The 25,063-nt window shown below is 40.9% G+C and overlaps 1 long non-coding RNA gene across 1 annotated transcript in view; it reads right to left on the bottom strand.

Moving 5' to 3' along the window:
• The window catches only part of LOC309625150, a 250,479-nt gene that overhangs the window by 200,054 nt on the left and 25,362 nt on the right, over nt 1-25,063 (bottom strand). The gene's annotated exons all lie outside the window — the stretch shown is intronic.

Genomic DNA, 25,063 nt, shown 5'->3' with positions numbered 1-25,063 from the left:
TCATCTGGATGTTTCCATGACCTCTCTCCAGGCCCGCTTTAGTGTAACTACATGGATCTAGTGCTCATCTGGTCCAAGCCACCCTCACCTTGGACCTGGATCACAACTGCCTCCTAACGGGCCTCTTGCTGTGTGAAGACATTAATTCAGAGCCTGTTACTCCCCTGCTTGAAACCTGCCAATGGTTTGTCATCTCACTCAAAGTAAAGCCCCAGTCCTTTTCATGACCTGTAAGCTCCTTCTCCCACATGATCCCTTAGACGCTCTGCTCCCTGGCCTCCTGAGAGGTCATGAAAGTACTAGAGACAGTCCTACCTTGGGGCCTTTTCACTTGCTGTCTCATTGCCCATATTGATTTTCTCGAGAAAGCCCCCTGGTAACTTCCTCCTGTCCTTAGGGTCTTTACTTAAATTCACCATCTCAGAGAGGTTCCCCTGGCCTCCGCATCCCCATGACATTTTATGTCCTCCTTCTCTGCTCATTTTTTTTTTTCCATAGCACTTACCACTATCTAATATACAATGAGTTTTCCTTATTAATTATACTTGTTGTCTGTCTCTCCTATAAAAATGTCAGCTCCATAAGGGAAGGGTTTGCGCCTGTCTTGTTCATAGTTGTCTCCCCAGAAGAGGGCCTGGCACATGGCAGGGCACAATGCCTACTTATTGAACGACTTATGTACTTGCTATTTTGAATAGATCAAGGTTCATCGTACCTCAGAGAATACCTCAGCACAGCTCTGTGAATGAAAGCAGAATGGGTTGAAAGAGGAGAGGGCTGAGTCTTAGAAATGGAAGCCCCCCTGGGACTGTTCTAGTTCTGCTGGGATGGACTTGCTCTAGATGCTGAAGAGGTTGAGACTGATGGATAGCATTCTTCGCCCAAGCATCTGCCAAGAAACAACTGGGGGGAGTCCTGGTAAGTCCTGATGTCTGCGGAAGCATAGCAGCGGTATTCAGAGGTGGAAGAGACGTACAGGCAGTTGGCATCAGGGAAATCTGTCGGCAGGGGGCAGCATTCACTTCATTAGGCTGGGGCTTGGGCAACTCCTCAGGCTGTAGGTGGAGGGGAGAAAAAGAGAAGGCAGAACACGAATTCTGAAGGGTCTCTGTAACTGTGGTCTGGCTGGATGACTGGCTGATGACAAACCTAAGCATTAGGAATGCATTAGGAATTCTGTTCTAAAGTCTGGGTTACTTTGAGGGGAATAGGTTCAAGGTGAAGTTCTGTTTTCATCCATGAGGGAGTAAGGTCAGAACTCATAGGAAAGAAATTTGAATGATGGGTTCCAGTATGGGAAGCTCAATTCTTCTAAACACCTTTGACCTAAATCCCAGAGGTTATTGGATTAAGATGAAAAGTGTGCCGAGAGAGGAAGGTTGGCAATCAGAGGGCAGACACGTCCCTGGCCCTTGCCTTGCTCTGCTTCTTTGTCAGCAGTGCTTTCCTGATCATTCTGTTTCTAACTAACTAAAGTGCGTGTGACCAAGGAAGGTCAAATCGGACCCACGGCTATATTTTGGTTTGTCAAGACAGTTTTAAAATTGACTTTGAAATCTTTTCCGTGCGTCATTGATGGTACAGTTTGCTGCCAGCTCTAGCCCTCTAGTGTTCCTCAGATTTTTGTTACCTGGCTGGCCCTCAAGGCATTTCTTTCTGCTACCTCTAATTGTTTTCCTTACCCTCCAAGGGCCAGCCCAAGCCTTTTCTGACTTCCTTCCCCTCACAATTAATTGCTCTCATTACATATTATTGTTACTTTATTTCGCACATTGTGTTTTTCTTTGCCTTATGAATACCTGTTTACATATCCATCTTCTGCTTAAGATTGAAAACTTGAGGCCAGAAACTGAGTCATTGTGTGCTGCTTCAGTGTCTAATAGAACATCTTGAACTTAGAAATGTTCAGTAAATATTTCAATTGGATTTATTACTCAGAGTAAACTTTGCACATCCTGGAAAACAAGAATTCTTCAGAAAGTCACAGGTTTATCCAGTTTTGCATCACATTTGTTATTTATGTCACCATTAAAGTTAATCACAGAGAAAAAGATCAGTTTGCAAATGCTCAACCCAGTCTGCCTGCTTCATGATTCAGATAACTGAATCATGCTGGTTAAAGTCAAATGATTAAGCTAATTGGATTGAGTGACCACTTCTCAAGTGAGCAATCCCTTTCTCTCCAGCAATCTTTAAATAGCTGATGCAATCAGTTGTGTACACATACAAATAATTGCAGCATCACGTGACTTCAAAATGAAACTATATTTTGGGATTTGTGTAGATACAGTTCTAGATTTCTTTGTTATTTTCTATTTTTTAAGGGGGTTGGAGTAGGGATGAAAAAGAAGGGTATATTGGCAGAAAAACTGGAAGCTGTGTCCTGGTCCTGAATATCTGCTAACCTGGTGCTGGAATGAGTACAAGCGAGGTTTTGGAAAAAAAAAAAAAAAAAAGAAAGAAATCTCTCTGTTTTGATAACAAGGTAAACCTGTAAATCAGAAGGAATGCCCAAGGGACAGCTTTGATCTGCTTTCTGCTTTTAAACTGGGTGGGGATGACGTGGGTTGTGCTCCTGAGCCCTGCACCTGCAGCTGCCCTGTTCTCTAAATCTAGTCTTTTAAACTCATATTGTTCTGGTGACAACTAAATGAGTCACGGTATTAACAGCAAGAGTTACGCGGAGGCAGAGACTAACTTATTAGTTAATAGGATGGGAACAATGAGAGGTGTCAGATAGTTACCACCTTCTAGATCCTTCAAGCTTAATTGAACCATTAGTGACTCCTTTCCACCCCCCACCCCCATTGGCTACTTTAAGGGGAAAAAACCCACCTTTATAAATGTGAAGTCACACTGTCACCTCCCAAAGTGTCAGCACATGATATTTTACATGACAAACTCTCAATGATTCATCCAAAGAATGGATATATTTCAAGCATTTTTGTTTTGGGGATGAATCACACATTTTCCTGATGCAAGTTTTCCTATTAAGTTTGGCTTAGACTGGTAACAAACTCGAATTCCCTGAGCTCCCCACCACTGATGATGGTAGAAGACAATCTGAATATCATGTGCTAGGTGGCAGGGGAACCAGCCTGGCTTAACATAATACAGCAATCCTATATTAAGGGATAGGCAGTTGACTCGTGTGTGTGTGTGTGTGTGTGTGTGTGTGTGTGTGTGTGTGTGTGTGCATTTCCTATTCATGTGTGCTATGGTTAGCTACTAATCTTTTTTCCTGCTAATGTGTTTTATTACTGTGTGTTTCTGTACAAGGTTTGGTATGAGAGCCTTCTTTATTCCGTGGAGGAAAACTGTAGCTGCTCATTTAATTGACCTCTTGAAACATAATTTTTTCTTTCCTGGCGAAAGCAGAAAAGGACAACGTTATTCCATTTCACTTATTTCCTTTGGATTTATTGGCTCCCTTTTCTGTCCTCAGGGATCTGCCTGAAATCTAGGCAACTGTAGTTGTTACAAGGCTTTGGGGAGAGATCAGCAGTGGCAATGGCGATAATCATGCAGTAAATAAAAGTACATTTTGCCTTTCATGTAGATTTTTGATTTGCTGTGTATGAATAAAGGTTTGAAGTACGAGCCAGGATGGAAATCAATTTCAGAGGTGACAGCAGCTGCTGGGTCTTTTATTGTTCTGGGTGTTCATTCCATGTCTTTTGTACCAAAATGTGTCTAAAATTAATTGAGAAAATACTACAAAAATGTGCCTTTTGAGGGTGAGGGGAATCCTCAGACTTAGAAGCTGTAATAGCTCTTAAAGACTTTCTGATCCAACTACAAATGAACTTAAAATGACACTCAAAATAGTTTCCCAAAGTTACGCAGATTAGTGAGAATGTCAGCGCTCCACTGGATATCTTGACACCGAGTATGGTTCTAGTTCTATTTCCCCAAGACCATGTTTAGATATCCTGCTATATTTCCCCTCAAGGAGAAATACACAAAGGCCCAAAGTGGGTCACCTTTGAATAAGCAGATATCAGAAGGTTGAAATGAACCATGTGATGCCAGGAAACAAGGGGTGAGCTCAGAGGACCAATCCTGCACACCCTATCTTTCCTTCACCCCCGTCACTGTATCCACCAGCATTTACCATCTCTCTATGGGGCTGGGTTATGTGCTTTCTCTATGTAGTAGGGAATTGGTCCCTGTTCTCATGAAGCATCCCTGAGGATGAAGACGGGAATACCAAGGGTCTCGCCTTTCCCCAGAGGGAGTGGAGACGCTACAGGCCTTTCAAATCTGGGGGTCCTACATCTGCCCTTTCTGTGGCCATATTTTCTGCTTTGTAATCTTCTATGCCTATGGCATTAACATTTTAAAACAATTCACTTCTAAGAGTTTTAGAGAGAGAATCTGGAAGGTTTGCAAACCTTCTCCTTCTGGACTGCTTATTCTGCCAACTTCCCTAACTCTTTCGGCTGGTGCAGCCATTTGACTTTTCTGTTGGGCAGGTAGTAGTAATTTGAGGGGTCCCTAATTAGATTCCAGCAGCTCAATTCCCTGGTTCATTTACCCCGAACCACCTTCAAATTGAATTGGTTTTTTCTCACCGCCAACCCAAGCAGGAGTGGATCCTGGGGAATTACGGAGAAATAACAGCCTTCTCCTCCCCTTCCCCAGCTTCTGACTCACTCGCCTGCCCTTTTGTTCCTCTCTTCCATTATGCCTTCACCACCGCATGCCCTTCGCCTTCTGCTTCAGCTGTCTGAGCTCGTTTCCTCCATGAACCATCGTGATGTACAACACGTACAGTCCCAGGGCCAGATGAATGGTTTTCCATTAGAAATACACTGTGCCATCTGGGGCACCTGGGAAGATAATGCCACAAAGACGCCCCCATCTTTCAGACACTCGGAAGGGAAGATTTGTACCACTCTGCCCAGCTCGCCTTGACTACTGCAAATATAACGTGCTGCTCCTCAGTTCCGAAATCTGCATTTTCTGTCCCTTCCTCTTTCTCCGCAGTATCTCAGGGCACGGCGTGGCTCGGGGAGGGTGGTCTTAGAATGCGATTCTGTGATTCTGTGAGCACCGAAAGGTAACACACAATGACAGTGCGAACTGTCGACACAGATAAAAGGAGTCCCTCCGTGAAAGCAATCAGGTGAAATGCTTGCTTTTAAAAAGGGGCTTAAAGAACAAGAAGACTGTTTGGTTTTAAAAGAGCCAGGCCCTTCACTGGGCCACAAAATTAGCGTTCGCTTATTTTAGCATGTTTGTTATTTCTTCTGTGATTGAAAGTGATTGGTGGGGAGAGATCTTGGTTGCAACACAAGCCTCCTTAGCTGATTTCTTTTGTGTGTGTGTGTGCCTGTGTGCACCTCTCTTTTTTTAAAGCCTGTTAAGACAATGCAGTTGCCTTTAAAAAAAAAAAATCCTGATTAGTATTCTGCATGAAGTACAGTCTTCATTGCAGTAGATACATAAAATCTATCTTCACTTTCACCACCTGTCACCTGAGAATTTTAGAATGATCTAGCTTTGAGATTGCAGGAAGCAGCCTTTTTGATTCTCATCTTTGCTCGCTACCTTCTCCACCCACCGCAACCCTTGCTTTGTCATTGGCACTGCATCTACAGTGAACTCCAGTCCATTTTTATTCCTTTGTCAAATGCTTTTATTCATGGGAAACTGAAGGCACATGTTTACCAGGGGATAGAAATAGAAACACAATAAAAACCAGTTTGATAGATGATCTAGCCTATTCTTCACACTTCCCTGTTGTTTTATTGATTTACAGAATACAAAGACCAATCCGAATTTACATTGCTTGTGTTTCCCCTGATCTCAGAGGACTTGTTCCCCTTTGCTCAGATTAACCAAGCCAATTTTGTCTTTGTATCCAGTAGCCTCTGTGACAGTCGAATAGCCCGTCAACTAATCAACGTATGCGGCAAAAACTAATTTTACTTTAAACAAACATCCGGACATGGTGTTGACACAATTAAATGATTTCTGCGTTCTACCATATATCTGACACACACCCCAGGGAGCAGGTAAGAGCTCCGGCTGAAATCATGCACACGCGCTCCTGCATCAAATTAAATATTTTCCCCTTAATCCTACCACCAGCAGCTGTTAGGGACCATGGCTTATTGCATATGGCCTACATAATGAGACTGATCCAGGCGGTTCCGGCTTCTCCGCTGAATGCTGAGTAGCTCTCTTCCCCCCCAAGGACATGAAGAGTTACTGCTATTGATAGAAGTTCCCATGCCGATGAAGTGTCTGGGCATACATGTTTGGAGATGAGCGAAGAAAGCATTTAAAGCCGGAGCTTCTACCTTGATTAAAATAAAAGGGATTGGCGTTCTGCAAGGACTTGAACGAAACTGGCAAAGTCCCCAGAGTTATGGCAGGATGAAGAGGAAGACAGGGTAGGTACGGCAAGGGAGGAGATCTTTACTGTCTTCGAAACCTGTCAAAAAATTAGGTCAACATGATTTTGTATTTTAATGAAATAACTTAAGGGTAAGCCTGAGACTTGGAGGCCGCTAAGACTTTTATGCTAGAGTGGCTTGTCATGCTTGACGTAATGTCTGTCTCCGTATGAGAGGTAGCGAAGCTAATGTTCTCCATGGCTAATCGGCCTTTAGCTGCTCCTGTCCTTTTAAATTCTCAGTAGCTGGAACATCAATGCGGAAGTGCCTGTCTCTCACAGTCTAAACACGGGGCAGGCTGCACATCATCATTTCAATTGTCAAAACAGATGAAAGGATTTCTGATACTCCAATTAAACTAACCTGGAAAAATCATTTTAAAATATGCTCCGTCAAATAACCTGAATGTTAAAACACCAGAACCTTCCAACCGTTTCCTCCGCGGTGTCATTAGCATCCCGCCGCCCTCCTCCCCAGCACAGTCCTTATCTGATCTGATTACTTTTAGAATGAATTTGGTTTTGAACATGAAAGCTGAGGAAGCTAAATTGGAAGAATAATGGCTCGGCATTTTATGCCATTGGGTTGAAATTGCAGGCGTAGGAGTCAGGCCTGTTCTTCCGACTCGTGCTTGGCTATTTCTCCTTTAATTTACCGAACTTGAAATGGATTGCCGGTTCCAAATTACACTACACTTAAGGGACTTGCAAAGAATGCTTGTGATTTAGGATCTTACATTATTGCCTTGATGAAAAATTATGCAGACACACTCACAGCCCTACAAGAAAACTGCTTCTTGTAAAACAAGAGTATTTGACAAACACCAGGAAGCTGAAGATGTTAAAACACATTCTAAGCTCCTTTTCTTATTAATCAAGAGGGGGGGTCCTGTGTTAATGGCAACCTGAAGTATTGAATGGGAAAGAATCAGTGCAAGAGGGTATATAATAGAGGATCAAGGTGGTCAGAAAGAGTAGCATGGTCTGGATGACTATATTAAAATTCTCTCATTTGAAGCCACATAGATTAAGGCATAATTTCTCAATACCAGGATTGCAATTGAGTTCAAAGTGACTTTCATTACAACCCACACTAGTATCTCCAAGTGGAAGGGGCATCGTTAATGAATGAGCAATACTCATCTTTATCAGTATTACTTGCTTGAAAGAGATACATACTTTAAGTCCAAAGTTTTGCTTGATACTCTGGCTTTAGCCTATCTATTTTAATATTAATTTGTGCGTGTAAAATTGATACACTAGAAATGTTACATATTTTAGATAGTTCAGAGACAAATGCGAGGATGAGTGTTTCAGGTTTCAAATTAGTAACTCAAGCCTGAGCGTCCTCTTTAAGCACCCACGGCTCACCCCCCTGCCCCTCATCCAGTGCCTGAAGCATACCAAGGAGACAGGGAAACAAAGCCGTGTTGTTCAACCTCCAAATATGGCCCAGAATATGGTCAATCTTACAGATACGCCGAGTACACCTGAATAGAGGGCATATTCTGCTGTTTGTGGGTAGAGTGTTCCATAAAGGTCATTAGGTTAAGTTCAGTAATGTTTCTCAAGTCTCCTATATCCTTGCTGGTTATTGACCTATTTGTAGTATCAGTGACCATAAGAGGAGTCTTTAGGTCTCTGAGTATAATTGTGGACTTGTCTATTTTTAGTTCTTTCAGTTTCTGATTTATGTATTCTGAGCTCTCTGTTGGTAGGTGGACATGCATTTAGGCTTGTTACGCTTCCTTAGTGAATTTTCCCTTTTATCATTATGTAATGTACTGCTTTATTCCTGGCGATTTTCCTAATTTTGAAATCTATATTTTCTCACATTAATATAGCCAATGCAGCTTTTATTTTTAATAGTGTTTGCATGGTATCTTTTTCTATATTTTTAGTTTCACTGTATCATTATAATTAAAGTGGATTTTTGTAGACAGCTTATACATAGTTTGATCTATCTTTTAAATCCAATCTGACAATCTCTGTCTTTTAATTGTTGCCTTTAGACCATTTTTATTCAAAGTAGTTGCTGATATATCAGTATTTGTCTATTCTTTTATCTTTTTTCTGTTTGTTCCCTCTGAATTTTTTTTTCTCTTCTCTCTTTTTTTGTAAATCCTCTTTTAGTTTACTTGAATATTTTTAGTATCTCATTTAATTCATCCATTAACATTTTGACTATATCTTTTTGTATTAAGTTTTATTTGTTGCTCTAGGGATTATAATACACATACCTCATTTTCTAGTCTATTTATAACTCATATTTTACCACTTAAAGTAAAATATAGAAGAAGCCTTACAACAATATATGTCCCATCTAGCCTGTCTTTATGTTGTAGTTTTCATTTACATTACATCTACATACATTAAACCTTTCCCCTCCAGATATATTTTCTTTCAAGAGTCACACATATTATAAAGAACATAATAGGAGAAAAATAGTCTACTACATTTACCCAAATATTAACATTTCTGTTGCTCTTCCTTCACTCCTAAAGCTCTGAGTTTTCCCTCTGATACCACTTCTCTTCAATCTGATAAAGTTCCTCTAGCATTTCTATTGTAGCAGGTCTGACGGTGACAAACTCTCTTAGTTTTCCTTCATCTGAGAACGTTTTAATTTCCCCTTCATTCCTGAAGGATATTATCACTGGATCTGGAATTCTGGATTGATAGATTTTTTTGTCTGGTTGTTTGTTTTCTGTTTTCAGCACTTAAAATATATTATTTCCACTCTTTCCTAGCCCCCATGATTTCTGATGAGAAATCTGCAGTTATTTCTATCATTTCCCTATATGTAATGTGCTGTTTTCTCTGGCTACTTTCAGGACTTTTTTCTTTACATTTGGTTTTCCTCGGTTTGATTATGATGTGTCTGAGCATGATTTTCTTTTTGTTTATCCTGTTTGGGGTTTATCCTGTGTTTATCCTGTTTGGGGTTCATTGAATATCTTGAGTCTGCAGGTTTGTGTCAGTAATTTACTCTCATAAGATTAATTAGGAAATATTACCTTTACAGATACTGTAGATTTTCTAATCAGGGAGGAATATTGATAGTGCATTTCTGATATTAAATTTAAAAAACTGGCACAGATGAAAGACATACTGAAGATGAGAAAGTATAGTTTTTAATTTTTAAAAGATAAAGAGCAGTAGGAAAAAAGTACACAAACAAACCAAAGAATTTGTCTTCAGTCTCATGTGAGTTTAAAAAACATGCTATTATGAAGATATTAGGTACAGAGTTAAAAGGATCATCAGGAGCGGCATGAGTTCACTGTGGAAAAAATCACATCAGATAAATCCAATTTCTTTTTTAGATAGACGTATTAGACTGTAAGTTGGGGAATTTATTACAAGTAACATATTCTTCAGCAGCAGGGCAGTAGGTCAGATTTTCCATGCTATTCTTTTGAGCAAAAGGGAGAAATTTGGCAAGAGTATTACCATTATTAAATGTATCATAACTGGTTTGGCAACCATACCAAAGTGTCCTAAGCAGTCAATAGATTTCATACCCGGAAAGCTGTTTCTTATGCATCTGTCATGACTTCTATTTTAAATCTGTGATTAGGTAAAATTTTTGAAGTTGGAAGTTATAAACAAATATTTTGGATGACTGAGTCAAGATCTAAAATAATAACATTTACCACTTAATACCAAGATCTATCATTATAACATTTAACATATAACACACCAGGCAGTGTTCTAGGAGCTGGAGATTGGAGCTAATGTGTGACTCCTCAAATTACCCAACCTCTTAGCAGGATTTAACAGAGTACAGTAGCAATCAATTTCTCTTTCTTGAAACTCTCTTCCCTCCCAGGATATCATTCTCTCATGGTTCCCCTCCTACCCCACTGATCTGTCTTTTTTGGTCTCCATTGCTGTTTCTTCCCAATATAGGCAGGCCCAAGGACACTCTCCTTTATTCTCATTCTCTAGGAAATTTTACAAGTTCCATGACTTATATACATCTATAGCTTTGAGCTTCCAAAGTTAAATTTCCAGTCTAGAACTTTCTCCTGAACTCTTGGCATGTGTTTTTTTTTTGTTACTGCCTACTTGACCTCACCATTCATTGTCTAATAGGCATTCCAACTTAGCACATCTAAAACAGAACCTGGATGCCAAGCTTCTGCTCATTATCAAATTTCTCCTCCTGCAGTCTTCCTAATCCACTAAATGGTACCTCCGTTCTTGTAACTGTCCTTCAAAAGATAATTCCTAAATAATAGACATTTCATCCCCTATTAACAAAGGGAAGTGAGACTCACAGAAGTGAAAGGTCTTTGTAAAGATTACACAGCCATTAATAAGTAGTGTCAGGGTCGGACTTCCCTGGTGGCACAGTGGTTAAGAATCCGCCTGCCAATGCAGGGGACATGGGTTCGAGCCCTGGTCCGGGAACATCCCACATGCCGCCGAGCAACTAAGCCCGTGCGCCACAACTACTGAGCCTGTGCTCGAGAGCCCACGAGCCACAACTACTGAGCCTGTGTGCCACAACTACTGAAGCCCATGCACCTAGAGCCCGTGCTCCGGAACAAGAGAAGCCACCGCAATGAGAAGCCCTCGTGCCACAACGAAGAGTAGCCCCCGCTCGCCACAACTAGAGAAAAGCCCGCGCACAGCAATGAAGACCCAACGAAGCCAAAAATAAATAAAATAAATAAATTTACTAAAAAAAAAATAGTGTCAGGGTCAAACACGAGCTGGTCTGATGCTCACTGTCTCCAGATGTTTCCAGTCTTTAATAAGATTACATTGAAGTTTTGTGCTCGTGTCAACAAAATAATTTTTTTTAAATCTATGAATATAATTCAGGAAAATATAGGCCTGTAGCAGCAGCCTCTGATAAAGGACTTGGTTTAATATCAGTGTCTTTCTGTAGGAGGTAGCTGCTGGAACAGGATACTTTAATTCTGGGCTGTGTTATTTGAAAAGTAGTTTTTAGGTTGATGGGGTTGCCAGTACACTATACTCTGTACCTGTAAGAACAGAGGTGCAATATTCTGTTTTATTTTGGGGACAACATAACTAGAAAGAGATGACAAATAAAAGTCGCTCAATGAGAAGGCATTGGGATGATAAGGAAGTTCAAAGTCATGACTAAAGAGGAATTCTTCAAGGCCTGGAGAGAATATCGCCTGGCAGACACTATTTTTAGATCTGCATTTCATTTCTATTTAATAAACCTGAATGAAATCCTACTATGTGTCAGTTGGGCACTGTCACAAGCACTAGAGATACAAAGATTGAAAAGCGTGGTCCTTGTTTTCCATTATCAAAGAATAGGTGTAGGAGTTATGGAGAGATAGAAAGATTTGTCCTTTAGATTCAGCCAAAATCTAATGGAATTATTCAAGTATGAAATGAGGTAGCCTTTTGCCATCACTAAAGATATTCAAGCACATGCTGGAAGTCTACTTGGTGTAGGAAGAAGGCTATGGAATTAACTTAACCATCATATGAATGATTGAACTATAGGACCTTTAAGCACTTCCAACCCTGAGATGCTATGATTCTTTCATCTGTGCTATCCCTGTCCTTTAATACCATAAATAATTGAGACATAACTGCAAAAAATTGCATTTACATGGCAAATGTAAATTGTCCACCTGCTTGGGTAACACTTGTCCTTCCTATTTTAAGCTCACATCACTTCGTGTGTCTTTCTTCTGTCCTAGAGAAAATTATAGGAATCATAAACTGAAACAGGTACACCTATCAAGGTTATGAATGAAAGGGGTTCAAATTTATGAACGTCTGTATGTGTTTAGTTTTGTATCCTAATTGCATCTAATAGAACCAAATTAAAAAATATGTAGATAAAGGATAAGCCTAAGGTTCTTGGAAAATATCTTTTTTTAAGTTTATGTGACAATAAACTAGGGTCCAGTATAATTTTAGCATTTAATTTTATGCCACTGAGATATCACTGTGCTCTGATCATAGCCATCTCTAGTGTTGTCATCATTTTAGCAGCAGGTGAATCCATTTCTTTTTATGAATTTTATAAGTTAAGACATTCTGTACATTGATTTGATCAGGTGGGAAAAAAGCATGACAGTGAACTGACAGAAGAGTTTTGAAAAGAGTGTGGCAGAATTTGATCAGTTTCCATGGTTTTCTAAGAACAAAGGAAAATGCTCAGATTTGAAGTTTTGAGAAAAAATGATAAAGGCAAGAAGAGAAGGGCAAGGAAACATTAATTCAAGATACATCTTCAACTCTTTTGAATATGATCATTCTAATAAGCCACGTACACAGTTTCAGATCCTAGTATGCATTATTTCACAAGGCATTTTACAATGGCTGCATTACTTTTTAAATCATGTCTTGGTTGAGGAAGGTGACAGAACTTCAAAATAAATTCTGGCCAAGCTACTTGGACAGTGATTCAAAACTGACCAATAGCCAAGTGCAGATATATATGCATTATTGAGCAACTCCTATACGCTGCTACTTGCAATTTCATATACCTCCAAGAAAAATTCTTGGAAGTTGGTATTGCTACTGCAGTTTTACACATGAAAACATGTAATCTTAAACAGCATGCCACACCTAGGTTTTCTGATTCCAACTCTGCTGATCATTGTGAGGAATCCATGATGGCAAATTATGGCATAGATTGAGAGTCAATTTAATTTAGTGCTGATATAATTATTGAGGCATTTTACTGCTTCTGATACATAAGCAAACAGGACTGGCCATATTCCTGCAAGGATATAAAACAAACAAAAAATGTGACCAACAAGTCAAATTGCCTGCCCCTGAAGGAAATTTAGAAGGTCCAGTGCTTTGTCTCATCTCTAGGGTGTTCTGGATTTCAGCCCACAGGGCAACACTATTGCTGGATTTGGGGTGGGGAAGGTTGGTTATTAGGTTATGAGCTGGTTGAACTGGGGAGGAACATATCACAAATAAACTGAGAGCTCCTTAGGAGAATCCAAAATTGGATTTGGATTCAGGCCAAAAGTTACAGACAGGGATAGCTACATACTTTTCAGCACAAAATGAAAAGGCAGGGTCCCTTGTTAAAAAATCAGGAAAGAAGCATCATTAAAAGAACAAAATACAAAGATTGTTCCTTTGTTCTATGGTCAATCTCTTGACTTGTCATAGTATTTTTTATTAGGTATTTAAGGTTGTTCTAAGTTTAAAAAAATTAAAATGGTAAAATTCATACTAATAATTTATCTTTATAGTGTGCAATGACAATTTAAATGCAAATGTAAGGGCATTTAACTTATATGCAGAATCACTGAAACTACACAATTCGTATATGCATGTGTATTTTGTTCTTACCAGAACAGTAGAAACTAACTCAACTGTTCTTGTTTCACTTCTTTCTTTGCTCACATTCTACCCATACTCTCTAGTTTTCCTCCTCATAAATAAGGAAGGACTGAAAGGAAAAGGAACTATTTTATAAAGGAATTTTTACCTTTTCCTTTTCTTCTACGTCATCATTTTCAGTGTAAATTGTTGGCTGAAATAGGAAAGTAACATGAATAAGGATATAATAGTTTTCCTTGGTCATTTGTGTTTCTTAAAGAACACCATTGCCTTCTTTCTGTATTCAAAGCAAGTTCTGGTCCTAACAGAAAGTATGGCTTCTTGGGGATGTCAGAACCCCTGCTTACTTAGTTACAGATATAATACACTTACCTTCTACTTGCATTGAGACCCACTGACTCCCATGTACTGTGCACTCATGGAACATCATGAATGCTACATGCTAAAGGGGGCAGCAAGGAAGAGTAGTACACAAGCATATGGTGTGGATCTCCTATGTTCATGCACATGCTCCATTATCCCACTGAACTTCGCTCATACAAGTTCAAAGATAAAATCACCAAGAATTTCAAGATGGCAACGATAGAACATTAACCCAAGGCTCTTCTAAGAACTGGACTCCAAGTGACTGCTCTGATTGCACAGTTAGGAAGCTGGCCTGCGTTGTTGACAGATTTCGAAAAAAAACTGAGATTTCTGGTGCCTACCAAGATGGAGGAGGGCCTCTAAAATTTACCTTTTCCAGTGACCACAACTAAAGACTGGCTAAAATACCAACATCAACTGCCTAAGGACAGAAATGTAAACAATAGCAGGTGGATTGAGGAGGAAAGTCAAACATGAAGAACAACTGCTATAAGGTAGTTGTGAGTTGCCCTCCTTCACCAACTCCTTTATTTCCAGCTTTGACCCAAGAGCAGGCCATATCAAGGAACTGTGCAGTGGTGCAGGCAGTAAGATCTCTGAGAGAAGCCAGTCTTTCTAACTAGAGGACTGGAACAGGGGCTCCTGTCCTGCCAGCCCGAGAGAGTGGGGGGAGATCTGTTTTTTCCCTCCTGTTTTTTTTTTTTTTTTGTCTCTCTTGGGCCTGCTCCAAGGCTAGCTCCAGCCACAGATCTGCATTGCTGTGGTGGCAGTGGCAGCTACACTGGCACCTAAAACCTGAAGGAAAACCCATCCTTCCAGATTGGATTAAGTAGGGGAATGTCCTTGTTTGAAGGAAATATACACTAAAGTATTCAAGGGTGATAGACCATCATGTTGACAGTGACTCAGTCTATATGTCAACATTTATCTATGTGTGTGGAAAATCTGCGTTCACATGGATGCATCCAATTCTAATCCAATACCACATGGTTTATTCTAGTGTCCTCTTTTTATTTGTAAATTCCTTCTTCATTATTGAGAAATCTAGTTCCCATCAGCCTTGCTATATTCACTCCTTTGATCAATCCCTCTGTTTGTAATGCCCTACTCACCCTGTTCAGTTTGTGACATCCTCACCTGGAAGCTCTCCTCACCCACTCATACTCCGACACCCCATGACAACTGCCCTCTCGAACCTTCCCTTTCTCATTCTCAGGGGCTCCAACACCAGCTCTGGGAAATTATGGATCCCCCTGACTGGCAGCATGGGTGATCCCACCTAATGGCTTTTAGATTAAATTTTCCAGGAAAGGAGGGAAAGGAAAGAAGAGCTTTAATTTTCAAACGCTCTCTAGCTTTCTTTCTGTCCTCAGGATGGTAGGTATCCACACAAATACATAATTTCTCTGGTTGCTTTATAGAGTCTCACTGTATTTACTGTAGTATCCCAAGTACCTAGCAAAGGGCGCAACATGTAACAGCCACTCAAAAATAGTTGTTGATTCAATTAATGTTGCCATGACCTGACTTTCATGTTAGCCTCTGCTTCATGTTTAGATTTCTAAGCTGTATGATCTGTACTGGATAGCAATGATAGCAAACACATAGCTTGCTATGTGCCCCACATTCTCCTAGTGCTTTCCATGAGTTAATTCATTTAATCCACACAACAGCCTATGAGATATGGACCATTAATATCCCTATTTTACAAATGAATTTGCAAGGCAAAGAGAGGTTATATAAATTGCCCAATATCACCTAGCTAGTAATTGGTGGGGTTAGGATTTGAACCCAGTAAGAATCCATGTTCTTGGGCTTCCCTGGTGGCGCAGTGGTTAAGAATCCACCTGCCAATGCAGGGGACACGGGTTCGAGCCCTGGTTTGGGAAGATCCCACATGCCGCGGAGCAACTAAGCCTGTGTGCCTCAACTACTGAGCCTGCGCTCTAGAGCCCGCGAGCCACAACTACTGAGCCCGCATGCCACAACTACTGAAGCCTGCGTGCCTAGAGCCCGTGCTCCGCAACAAGAAAAGCCACTGCAATGAGAAGCCGGCGAACCGCAATGAAGAGTAGCCCTCACTCTCGCCGTAACTAGAGAAAGCCCACACGCAGCAACGACGACCGAACGCAGCCAAAAATAAGTAAATAAAATAAATAAATTTATAAAAATAAAAGAATCCATGTTAACTACTGTGTGAGTAACTATGGCTTTATTTCTCCCCTTCACCCCAAGTTGCTCCGCTACTCTTTCTACTCATACAGTATCTTTTGGATATTTATGTAGATCTCGTGGTTGTTGGACTGCAGTGCTGACATTGGATATGAATTTCACATGGCTCCAGGGTTATGATCTTCTTGTCTGCACTCAGTACCTGATGACACAATCCCTCTGGTTTGGTGAAAACGCAGGAATCAGCACTAAAAGCACTGGGTTTGCTGGGATGGCAGAATGCTTCTCAGTAGCCTCTAGTGCTTGCCCTGTCAACCCCTCTAGTAGCCACCAGAGAAGTGGGGGTGGAATGGGTACCCCCTTTGAGACAGTGTTGAATAAGACTTACTAATACTTCCTTCTAATGGGCTTATTTATAACCAATAGGGTATACATTTCAACTAGTGCTTTAGCCATGAATATCAGATCATCAAATCTTTATGACAACTATTTTTTATTCTTTTGTATTTCTTATCTCAATTTTGTCTTATATATCATCCATTAGGCCTTCAGTATTTGTTGCAACTCCCTTTCCAGTATTTTTTCATCTAAAATAATTGGGTATTTTTTAACTCTTTTGTTCTTTTTTTTCGGGGGGGGGGGTGGTGGTCGTACATAATTCCTTCCACAGTAACGGCTATACAGTTAAATCTGGGAGCGTTCCTCTATAATTATTTTAAAGTTGTTTTGATGAGCTCAACAGGGAATTCCCATTCTAATGATATATAACCTGCTTAGCCCCAAACCTGTTATTTCTAATGTGTATATTCTTCTTTCAGTCAAAACCCCAGGGATCATTTGCAATTAGGAATGAATGGAACTCCCATTCCTCGAAGACTCTCATTTGCGTGCCCAGGACTTTCAAGTTCCTAGGAACTCATCCTACATCTTCTTTGGAAGTGTTAGTTCATTTCCATGTAGGGTTTGGCACCAAACATACAGTGGGATGTATTTCACAAAAGTCTCTTTACGTGCCAGATGCATAGATAGGCACTTAGCACACCATCCTGTTCCTCAAAACTTGATTTTCTTTATCTATCATAAGTCATTTCTGTCTAGAGCTAAGAGTAGTTTTGTCTTGTTACCTTGAGAATTCTTATTGTTATGAGCATCTTGCCTAACACATGAACACATGCTTGGGGAAACTTTCCTTTCTGCCCCAGGCATGGTCTGGATGCAGCACGCGGGAGTTCTCATCAAGCCTGAGGGCTGTGGAGCACGTAGCCCAGAGGAAGGGAGCTGAGAGGCAGCATCTTACAGAGATGAAATAAAAAGCAAAGGAGACCATCAGAAGAATTTGTCAGCAGGAAAGGGACAGACAGGCTGGGGAAAGCCAGATCACCGCTGAGATGAGCAGACGGTGGGAGGAATTGTCTGCGACCCCGCACAGGGGTTTATCAGGAGCCTACAAGCTCTTCAGACGAAGACAGGACGATTGCTGTTCAAGCTGCTGGCCCAGTGTGGGCACTCATCAGGTAGCTTCTGGGGCGCTGAGTTTTTTCCTCTTTTCTTTCTGTGGCCATGTCACTCTACTCTCCAGGCTCATGACTGATTTCCCTCCATTTCCTCGCTGTGGTGTTGTGGAACACGGGTGATTGAAGTAAACTTTAATATCTTCTTCTGCCTCAAAAGAGTTCCTGCTGCTTAATCCTGACCAGCTCCTTGGAGAACTCAAATGGCCCCCTCTCTGCCCAGGATGCAGCTCATGAAGGTCTGCCCCATGAGTCCCTTGCTTCATCCACATCCTTCATCCTGAATCACTCGTCCTGTTCCATTTCACACTCACTCCCATCTCCTGATGTTATTATTTTCCATTTCTGACCTGGTTTTTCCCCGTGGGCCTCCAGCTACAAACTTTGCTTCTTTGCTTGACTCTAGTTTTCCTCCAGTGTCACTGCCTCCAGGAGTAAACAGCCATCCTGGTCAGCCCAACCCCAGAGATTGTCCACTGGCACAGCTCCCACGGTCTCTGTGTCCAGGGAACCCTCTTGAACCCTCCGAGGGGAACCCAGCCACCACTCTCCTGATGAGAAATCTGTCATCCTCTCACATTAGTAGGGGTGGAGCGAGGGACTCTTCAGAGGGATCAGCTATGGCGTTTACCACTCTCATGGCAGCTGCTTGCCTCCGGCAAGAAGACAAACATAGCACACCCTTTGCAGGGCATTAGAATGGACTCCTTCAGCTTCTGTACCTTTGTGTAGCCAAGTGGAATTACTGTTCTTTATGGTTTTCCTTGCTGGCTCATTTAATGGACTTCCAGAAAACTAGCTGTATAGTACAATGCTCCCGCATCCTTGCTCCTATAAAGAGTTAGCTTTAAAAATTTTCTTCTTCACAATGTCTCTCATTCCTTTTTTCTATTATACAGGGACAATTTAAGGGGGAAAACGCAGCAAATTTCCACAATTATCTTTAGCCCACTGATGTATTTCAGCAGGCCCTACATTGTCTTCTATCAACAATGCAAATAACCTGAATGATCTTGGAAATGCATAGAGAATCCACAATCTTTATTTTCCATTTAGCATTTCATTTTTTTTTTCAACTCATGTCCCATCTTAATGGTGAATAAGAAACAAAAAGGAAGTACTTGACTTTTATTTCATTTCCCATCTCATTTATACTCTTAGATAGCAAGAGAGATAAGAAGGATGTGTGAATTTATTCAAGGAAACTTATTGTGCGTCTCCTATATACGAGACACAAGGCTAAGAAACACCTTCACAGAGCTGAGAGAACAGTGTCTGTTTTCCAGTTCATGGCCCAGTGGGGGACAGGGACCTACATACAATAAAATACAACATAAATATTGAGAGAGGAGTATTTTAAGGGCATATGAAGAACATTTAAAGCTACTTGAGGGAGAAGAGGGCTTAGGGAAAGCTTCTGAGAGGCAATGGAGCCTGTGCTGAGTCATTTAAGGATGAGAAGGGATTGACCAGATAGAGAAGGACGTTGATTTCAGAGAGAGGGAACAGCACTGATGAGGGTTGGAGGCAAGAAAAACTGAGGACTCTGCTGGGATTTCAGGAAATTGAGCGTGTCCAGAGCATGGGGAATGTGGAAGTGCTGAAAAGGAGTGAGGATGGGAAGAAGAGAGTCTGGGGCTGGGTCATGGGAGGCCTTACATGTCTTCCTACTGAAATCGAGCTATAGTAGATGGGCTGGAAAGCCACTGATGGAATTGAAGCAGGAGGAGGGCATTGTGATGTTTATGTTTTTGAAGAGAATTTTGACTCCAGTGTGGCTGATGGTTTAGAATGGGGCAAGTCTAGAGGCAGGAAGATGATCATCAAGTTCATACGGGGAAGAGTTCTGAGGGTCTGAATTAAGGCAGAAGCAATGAAAATTAAAAGGAAGGATCTGAGGAGGGTTAAGGGGTTATAACTGAAAGAATTTGGTCCTATTCTGCTTGTGTAAGGGTGACAGAGATGGAGAAATATAGAATAATTCCCAGATTTAGCTTCTTCTGCTTAACTGGATGGACTTCATAATAATAATAAAGGGATTGTATTGTAAAAAAAAAATAGCTGACATTTATTGAGCACTTCTATGGACTAAGCAACTTATGTATATTGCCTCACTTTATCTTTAAAATAACACGTTGGAGTAGATATTATTAAGCACATTTTACAAATAGGAAAATGGCATGAAAAAGGCAAGTATCTTTCCCAGGATCACATAATAGTCAGCCAAACTGGTGTGGATGCCTCCAGAATTTGCTGTTGGAGCATTATCCTATTTTGTCCACAGGAGATGGATTCTATTCAGGGAAGAGGTGATGAGTCCTGTTTGGGATATGCAGGTGGATTTCTAGCAGGCAGTTGTGATGTGGGTCTGAAGATCAAGTGGGTGATTTGAACTGGAGATAGTTATCTAGGGAAGGAGTCCACTGAGTTATCCAACCATGACCTGCCATGCTCCTTAGTTTCCTACCTTTTGTTATTCCACAAAAGAAGGAAGACACGGTCATCTTCAGCAGGGTCAGACCACACTGCCACAGCCGGCCCCTTAGCCTAAACCCAGCTCATCACTGTGCCTCTGTGACAGGAGAGGGTTAAGTTTGCTCCACTTTCTCTTTTCCTTATGATGATTCTTATCATGAGAACATTAATCTTGTGCCATTTTCTGTTTTCATTACAATCTTTGTCACACAAGTGGAGCCTCAGAATGTTAATGCCTCCTATCTTCTATGAAGGATAGTAGAATTCTCCATTGCTTTGACCTTTCCAGTGTTCTGTATTTCGATTGGGTTTGGAAGTTGATGATTAATGATAATTACAATAATTACACCAAGGGACTCGAAATATAAATTACCAAATGTTCAAAGGAAGCCACTTGAAACCTTTAATAGAATTTTGAACAATCTCTGTCCAAATGTTCCCACTTCCTCCATCAGACATCCCTGAGTGAGTAGGTTGGGAGAGATTCAGCCTAGGTTGCAGTCAGAAGAATAAAAGAGCTGTGATTTGTGAGCCATGTTTTAGTTATATGAAGGGGGAAAAAAGAAATCAATTTTTAAATCAATAGAATGGTCCTTCGCCCAAACAGCTTTGCTTAACAAAGAGTGAGCATTCCATAAAACAAGACTTCGCTTTCGATTCAGATCATTAACTACGATTCCCATTAGGCGGGAGGTGCCACAGGGAAAGGGGATATTTACTTGTCTCCTCTGCCCTGGTTTCTTGGCTTTAATTTTAGGGAGGTGTAGCTTTCCAGTATGGAGGGGTTAAGACTCCATACAGCCTTTGCACCTCTGCCCACAGACGACACCCAAACTCAGCACCGATATTAGTACAATCATATTCTATGTGAGCCTTTGCAATGGGCAAGATCCAGATTCCCTGAGGCTTTCATTTTTTTTTTTTTAAATAAGTAGTAAGAAGCATTGGAACGAGGGTTTCATTCTGAGACCCCTGGTTATTTTTTTCCTGCTGCAGTAAATTCTGCCTTATGTTGTGGTACCAGTGTAGCATATAGAGTATCCCAATCTCTATCCAGAAGGTTGGAGGAGTTGCCATCATGCCAGGCTTCCAAAGGGAAGAATTTATGATGACAAGACATCTGAAGACATCTGTAGGTGGGTTGCTATGGAGAGTATTCTTATATGATGATAGGATGGAAAGAACCATCTCTTCCTGCAATTTTGACACCCTTGAATACAGGCATCGTGTCTACTTTTGAATATGTCAGTATGTTATGGTATACACTAATTCTAATTAGCATTAACCATTAGCATTAGACTCTTAGCATTTAGTAATCTATGAATTGAAAATGATGTGGGAGAGTTGAGGAAAGTCTAGGGGAGAGTGATTGGCAGTCGTCATGGTATCATTCTCCTAACGTATACTGGACACTGAGAGTTTTCACTGAGGTCAAGATTGACTGAAACTGAGTGTTAATGTGAGAGCCTTTGCAACAGGCAAGATGCAGATTCCCTGAGTTTTGCTGAGTTTTAAATAAGAATAGTAAGAGTTATGCAGCCCAGGGTGGGCCTTCTGGCCAGTAGACAGCAGCCCTCCCTCTTGTTTTTGCTCTGGGATCTCCAGGGTCCTGAGAGCACCATGGGTATTACCAGCAGCACACCACAATGGTGGCTTGGAGGATTCTCAGGTCTGGGTAGGCTGGCCCCTAGTTCAACTAATGGCTGTGGTACTTCGGGACATTTCCTTTTTCCAGAAGATCCTATCAGATCCCAGAGGTTTTTAATGAATCAGTCTGGAGCACACCTAGGCAGTTTCAAGTAATACCTAACTTTTAAGAGTATTTATATTCATAAAAAACATGGTGCTGAATATGTATGTGCACATGTGTGCATCTGTGTGTGTGTGGCATGCATATTTCTACTCATCTTAAAATTTCCCTTTTGAGAGGTGCCATGCTTCTTTTTGGCTTACATTATACCCCAGAGGATGTAGGTATGAGATAGGAGTTTTAATCCATGATGTTAACTGGAGTGTGACCATCTGAATCAAGTTTTGTCATCTTTGTTACCACTTCTGTCCTGTACTTTGCTTTGGTAGCAGGAACAGAGCCATAGAAGAATAACTTAAACTCAACCTGGATGCCTGTTCAGTTAATAAATCAGTCTAGAAGCATTTGGTAAGTTCCTCTCTTCAAGTGAGATATGTTTCCTTGAGCTTTTTGTACTGCAGAGATATTCAGAGCTTGTAAACATAAACTCAAGAAAATTCAGACTGTGACAGTTGATCTTGTAACCTGGGCAGTTACTACTATATTAAACTGCATCCTGATTATTTGGAAAGCACAATGCTTTTGATCAGCTATTGAGGTCATGTTTGTAGGGTCAAGTAGCTCATTACACTTGTATTTTCTTCCAAATGAATTTGTACCTTTATTTTAGTCTACTGGTTGTTTTTCTGGCCTGTTGTTACAGCCTATTATTGCAGCCTTAAAAATAACTCCTATTTCCGCTCCCAGAAGTTAAAAGAAACATTCCTAAAAAAATTAGATCTAATGAAAAAGCTAATATACTAGTTTCCCATTCTGTGTGAATGTGGTGTGTGTGTGTGTGTGTGTGTGTGTGTGTGTGTTTTGAGAGAGAGAAAAGAGAGTTAGTTAATATATATTTGTACCTGAACTCAGAGTGATTGAAGACAGATTCTCTTGTCTTAGCAGAGTGGAGAGAAAGATGCACAAGGTAAAAAAGTATCAGTACCAGAAGGAATAGATGGCAATACTGGGTAGTATGCAAGAAACCAATGCAAATGCTACAAATCAATTATTATTTGGAGGCTACCTAATGAGTTTGGAAAACTACCCAACTTTTAAGGTTCTATAACTGTCTCACTTAGCTTTGATTTTTATAAATAGTCACATTTGTTCTAACCCCTGTCTCCACTCCTGTTAGTAACATTGGTCAATTTATATATGTGGAGTGGGAAGTACATTAATTTAGTTTCCCTGAACATCTGCTGGTCTCTAGGTGGATTTGAACCGAAATGAAAATCATTGAGTTATTCACCCCACAAATATTTACTGAGCATACTGGGGCCAATGCAGGCTGTCAGGGGCTCCCTCAGCAACTAGAGGCACACTGCGAGAGGAAACGCCCACGAGAATTGTGAAAAGGAATAAAAAGTCTGTTGAAGCAGGCCCCGGAGAATTCACTCATCCCTCCGTTTGTGACTGTTACTGTTCCCGAGACTTTGATCTGCTGTGGCACCTAGATTTGCAACTTGTATTTGAGACTGGCTTTTCCGGGTTTGTCTTTCCTTTGCTTGCCCACCTCTTGTTTCTGGATTCATTCCTCCTTCAGCTACTGTATGTTTCTTTTTAGACCCATTTGATTTCCTGACTCTCTGCTCCAGCCGTGCTAGCTTCAAACCCTACCTTCCACGTCTTCATCTTAATATGTGGAAGCTGACCTGGGATTGGAAGGAAATAAGACAAAGTCCCCCACTGTCAGGTAGCTATAGACTAGGTGCTTTTTATCATGCAACAAAACAGACTCACATTCTAAGTGAGGGAGAAACAGCCGGGCTTGGATATCCTTGGCTTGTTCTGAGGTTATGTCAATTTCAGTGTTCCTGAAAGATTCAGCGGCTCCTTCCACTACGCCCCTGTGAAAGTCAGTGCTGATGGTGTTTGGGCGTGACCGCAGTCCCTTGCTGGGCATAAACTAAGCTAAATGGAGCAAGAGGATGAACTAGTTTCCAATTCCGGCTCTCTGCAACTCTGCTTTCATTCTTTCCTGCCCATATCCTGCAGGGTGTGATAATCACTTGCTGATCGATTCAACATCTTCTGGTGCTGAGTGAAAGCGATTGTAATAATTAAGGTCACGAGGATTCTATTGGTGTTCCACTGCAGCAGCCTCTGAATGATACCCAACCATGAAATAGTTAATTCAGCTGTCGAAATGGCCCCTCTTAAACCGAGATAAACTAACTCATTGTGTTTCCTGGGTTTTTCTTTCACGTGCGCTATTATGTCAATCACCCTGAAGTCCCTTTTTTAAATGATTACCGCATGTCAGCGCCAGTGTCATGTTTGTATGCATGACATCCACATTTACCCGTGTTGTAACCTTTAAAATGTACAGAAGTTATGCCATGTGTGCATTTTGTGTAACAATTGTTTTGTGGATCCAGAATAAATATGAAATAATCACCATCAGTAGTGAATCCTCCAGACCCAAGTTTGTAAATGAGATATTCACCTTCCAGATTTGTATAATTTATTCATTTATAGGGCTCCTGATAACTTACTTCTTCCATGGCATTCTTTAGTAACAACATTCACTTTGTGGTTCCTCTGAAGGCTGAAAACTCAAAACATTGAGCAAACTGAGAAGTCAAAGCCAAAGCCCCTAGTCCTCTCAATCATTAATCACTGGCTGGGTGTGTGTGTCAGAACTCCGTGCAGCTCTGATTTTGCTCCTATGCCCTTCGGGCAGAAACCTTGTCTTATTTGTGTCTTCTGGAGCACCCAGTACACTGCCGGAGCTCCATAAATAATTAATCTCACCAATAATAATGGGAAGCAGAGGCTTCCAGGAGCCTTCCTTTCGCCTGTTCTGTGAAACTCTGGTGTTATGGTATTTTGACTATCAAAACAATGATTAAGCAGCTTTGGCACATTTTATGTTTGGGCTAAATGCGATTTTGCTAATGCACCATCTCATTCCTCCCTCCCCCAACACTCGTATTTTAATGATTTCTAATTAATATTGTAATATTTCTTGAATAATTCATGTTTTTAAACAAGAAAGGCTGGCATAAATTTATGTCAATCTGTTTGTGTATTGCA

This window comes from Balaenoptera borealis (assembly GCF_965194805.1).
Source record: "Balaenoptera borealis genome assembly, chromosome: 3".
Lineage (NCBI taxonomy): Eukaryota > Metazoa > Chordata > Mammalia > Artiodactyla > Balaenopteridae > Balaenoptera > Balaenoptera borealis.
Note: the sequence above shows the minus strand (reverse complement) of the source record. Positions and strands in the feature narration are given on the sequence as shown.